This window comes from Palaemon carinicauda, chromosome 13 (assembly GCF_036898095.1).
Source record: "Palaemon carinicauda isolate YSFRI2023 chromosome 13, ASM3689809v2, whole genome shotgun sequence".
Lineage (NCBI taxonomy): Eukaryota > Metazoa > Arthropoda > Malacostraca > Decapoda > Palaemonidae > Palaemon > Palaemon carinicauda.
Window position 1 is genome coordinate 46,342,675 of NC_090737.1, and position 5,003 is coordinate 46,347,677.

Consider the following 5,003-nt stretch of genomic DNA (forward strand, 5'->3'; position numbering starts at 1 on the left):
AAATTTCCTGTTGCCTTTGAATATGTATATAAAAGCGAGTGTTCTGTAATAAAGTTACTTAGTTGCTTTCATCCTGCCTTTGAGTCACAATCTTCTCTCGGCTCTTTACATTGGTGACCCCGGAAGTCGACTCGCTCCTCCCGCCTTCCAACCCCACCCTCGCCCCTCCGTCGTTGGTACTATGGCGGACTCCACGGAAGTTGGCGCTACCGCTGCCCCATTGAAACATTCGTCGTTCGCCAGCGGAGAAGCATTTGCTTGGTTTCAGAGCGCAAAAGTCCAGTTTCGCATCAAGGGTGTGACTCGCTCAACCACCAAAGCAGATTATGTTCTCGTGGCGATACCCGAGGACACCTTCCCGGATATAACCGACTGGCTTTGTGAACAAGGAGACAACCCAATAGTGTGTGACACCCTCAAAACATACCTTCTACGCAGTACTCGCTGTTGCCAGCCGCCCGTGTAGCAAAGTTTTTTCAACTCTCTCAACAACCATTGGGGGACCAAAGGGCTTTGCTCGCCCTCAGGGAAATGACTAGTATCACTCGCCTGTAACCTGCCGCAGACGGCTCTCCTCATAAGGTGAACCTACTTCCTGCCCTTTGGATAGGCCGTTTACCCAAACCTGTACGCGCTGCCATACCCGATGTCGATAGTTTACCCATGAAGGACTTGATGACCAAAGTCGACGCCATTATGGACAGCCCCTTCACGACCTTCAAGACCTCCCAACAACGCCTCCACTCCTGACAAAGAGGAAGCCTATTCATCGTCAACCGAAGCTGACGTGAATGCCATAGGACATACTCGCCTACCCTGTGATGTGCCGAAGCGTTAACAAAGTAACCCACCACCCCACCACTCGCTCGCGCCCCAACCAACAACTTCTACAGCCACTTACTTCCTCCCTTCCTCAGCAGTTTTGCTACTACCACAACGGATTCGGGCAACCGCGAAGAAATATGTCAAGGATTGTCAGTGGCCAAAAAACGTGTAAGTAGGCCATCATTCGTGGCGGTGGCCTTCCGTGTTTCTAATCTTTTCTTTTTACATGATGCAGGAACGGCATGCGATTTTTGGTAGACACGGGTGCTTGTCGCTCTCTTTTGCCAAGGGAACTCTTCAGAACACGACGTAGTCTGTCTACATCTGCCGACGTCTGCTTGGTACCTGCCAACGGATCTGCCATACCCACCTACGGTTACGAGAACCTCACATTATCGTTTGGAAATGGTAAATTTAATTAGAAATTTCTCGTTGCTGACGTCACATTGCCAATCCTCGGTGCAGATTTCCTCTCTCATTTCCACCCTTTAGTCGATGTCGCAGACTAGTACTTGTCGACACCTCTTCAACCCGCCCCCCTCCAACCTCACTTTCAACACCAGCGCACCCACAGATGCCTACGCCCACCTCGTCAAGTCGTACCGGGAATTATTCCATCCAGAACTTCGCCAAACGCCAACGGCTCCTGCCAAGCACGGTATTTATCACCGTATCAAGACGTCTGGCACCAGAACGATTGGCAGCCACCAAAAAGACGTTCACCGAAATGGAGGAAATGGGCCTTTACCAAAAGGCCTCCAGCCCATGGTCGTCACCCTTACATATCGTTCTGGAGAAAGACGGCTCTCTCCGTCCGTGCTTGGGTTATAGGCGCCTGAACATGCAAACAGAACCGGATCACTGCCCCCTCCAAAACATCGCCGACGTGACCTCCTGCCTGCACAAAGCGAAGGTTTTTTCCACACTCGACCTCCTGAAGGGGTATTATCAGGTGCCTATGCACCCAGAAAACATCCCCAAGACCGCCATCACCACTCCGTTTGGTACATACACCTCCCATTTACTCCTTTTTTGGCCTTCGTAATGGTGGGGGCCACGTTTCAACTTCTCATAGATGGCATCTTAGGGGACCTCCCCTTCTGTGTATATTATTTTGACGATATGCTTGTGTTTTCCTCCTCAAAAGAGGAACACCTCCGTCATCTGCAGATCCTGCTCGACCACCTGCAACAAAACGGCCTTATAGTCCGGTATGACAAGTGTACTTTTGGCACCAACGAAGTGTCGTTCGTAGGGCACCACATCACTCCTGAATGAGTCCATCCCCTCCTTGAGATGGTAGCAGCCGTTCAGGACTTCCCAGCGCCCTCGACCATCAAAGGTCTGCAGGAATTCTTGGGCATGATCAACTGTTATCACCGTTTTCTGCCAGCCATTGCCACCACTCTTGCTCCCCTCTATGCCTCGCTCAAAGGCAAGCCAAAGGATCTGAAATGGGGTCTCCTTCAAGAAACAGCCTTCTGCAATGCAAAGAAGGCCCTATCAACCGCTGCGGCTCTCACTTTTCCTATCCCATATGCCCCTCTCCTTCTCTCTCAAGAAGCGTCCTTCTGCAATGCAAAGAAGGCCCTATCAACCGCTGCGGCTCTGTCTTTTCCTATCTCACATGCCCCTCTCCTTCTCTTCACCAATGCCAGCGACGTTGCTATTGGTGCAGTACTCGAGCAGGTGGTCAATGGCTCGCCCTGCCCATTGGCCTTTTTCAGCAGAAAACTGTCCAAGGCAGAATCGTGTTATTCTACCTTCGATCGCGAATTCCTAGCGGTGCCCTTGGCTGTCCGTCACTTTCGCCATTTCTTAGAAGGTACACCCTTTGTCATTCGCACAGACCACATGCCTCTGGTACACATTTTCACTCGACAGTCTAACGCCTGGTCTTCCCGTCAACGCCAACATGTCTCCGCGTGGATGAATACAATTGCACCCTTCAATACGTCCCTGAGAAAATGAATCCCGTTGCCGATGCCCTGTCAACAAACACGTTGGCTGCCATTGAACTGGGATTGGATTACAACATCTAGGCAAGAGTATTAAGCAAGTAGGACATCCCGCACGTCCCTCCATTGGGAAGACTTCCCCTTCGAAGACTCCGACACCACCCTCCTCTGTGATGTCAGTACTGGTAGACCGCGATATTGGTTTCCTGCTCTCATGCGCCGGAAGGTTTTTGATTTCATTCACAGCCTTTCACATCCCTCGTGCCATCCTACTGCACAGCTGCTGAAGACGAAGTTCATTTGGCACGGCATTTGTAAGGATGCTAAGGATTGGGTCCGTGCCTGTACTTCTTGCCAAACTTCCAAAGTCCATCGACATACGGATTCAGGAGTGGGCACCTTTCCTCAACCTCAGCGTCGTTTCCCACACATTCACGTCGACGGTGTAGACCCGCTACCCATATCACAAGGACATCGTTACCTGTTTACCATCATCGACCGCTCCACTCGTTGGTCTGAAGCCATTCCTTTGGAAACTGCAACGTCTGCCTCATGTACATCTGCCTTACTCTCAGGATGGATTTCAAGATTTGGTGTCCCTGAGCATATTACTTCTGACAGGGGTACCACTTTCTCTCTCAATTGTGGACATCATTAGCAAATCTCCTGGGCATCACCATACATTAGTCAACTGCCTAAAACCCCGCTGCCAATGGAATAGTTAAACATTTTCATCGCACCCTTAAAGCAGCTTTGATGTCCCGCTGCAAGGATTCCCACTGGTTTACTCGGCTTCCCTGGGTCTTCCTGGGACTAAGGACCACTCCTAAAGACACCCTCGACATCTCGGCGGCTAAAATGGTGTATGGCCACACTTTGGTCGTCCTGCCAAATTTTTTCCTTCTGCAACCTCCTCCGAAAATTTACTCCATGCCACCAGATTTACGAGCCCCCAGCAAAGCATCACATACAGACAGACTTGCACTCTGCAATGCCCTTCTTCGTACGCAACGACACTAGCAAGCCACCGCTGACGCCCCCTTACACAGGCCTTTCCTTGTGATCCGACGCAGTCCGAAAGCATTCCTACTAAACATTCGTGGCAAAGAAGACTTGGTCTCCATTGATCGTCTAAAACCTGCTTATCTCCTGCCAGATGACCCGCCTACAGTTCACCTCTCTAGATCAGGGGGCCCTATTTAACATGTGCAGTATGTCATTTTTAGGGGAGAAGCCATGTACCAACCGTCTGTCACACGATCGTACATAGTAACGACATTTTATTTTGTGTATATGTTATGCTTGTATCTTTGCTCTCCCCTCGCACTGACAAGAACCTGAAATAACATGTCTGTTTTTCTCACTGTTAACTGTTAACTGGTGCAGTGTCGGTTGAACAGGAAATTTCCTGTTGCCTTTGAGTATGTATAAAAAAGCGAGTGTTCTGTAATAAAGTTACTAAGTTGCTTTCATCCTGCCTTTGAGTCACAACCTTCTCTTGGCTCGTCACAAAATCAAATTATTCCATTCGAGTGCCTTATTTTGTTATTATGTAAATTCTTTAAAATTGTTGTAATTCATATAGAATATATATTTTTTGTGTATTATTCCAATCACCATTGTTTAGAATCAGATATATATAGTATATATATATATATATATATATATATATATATATATATATATATATATATATATATATATATATATATATATATATATATATATATATATATATATAAATATATATATATATATATATGTGTGTGTGTGTGCGTGTGTATGTGCACGTATATGCGTATGTGACTGCGGATGCCCATATGCGTATTCCTTGAGATATATATCTATCTTAATAATGTATATCATTATATAGTTTGAGATTTCCATTTAATATTCATCTGTCTCACGATACCAGAAGATATTTTATTAAGCTACTTTTACTGTATATGATATATATTTTTGACGTTTGTATTCTTATAGTCATATACATTTATCTATGATATCTTTTGATCAATAGATTTTTCACCTATTTATTCTATGGTGATTTCATGTGGACAATTTTTATTCGATTACCCACTGACTGACTTACTTCGTTTACACATATTTCTATATTTCTAAAGGCACCTTTTAAATAATAGTTTTATATGATTTCGTATAATTCATATGTGTGACTAATGTTTGGATGATTATTTTTATTTATAGAAATCATTTGGAATTGTT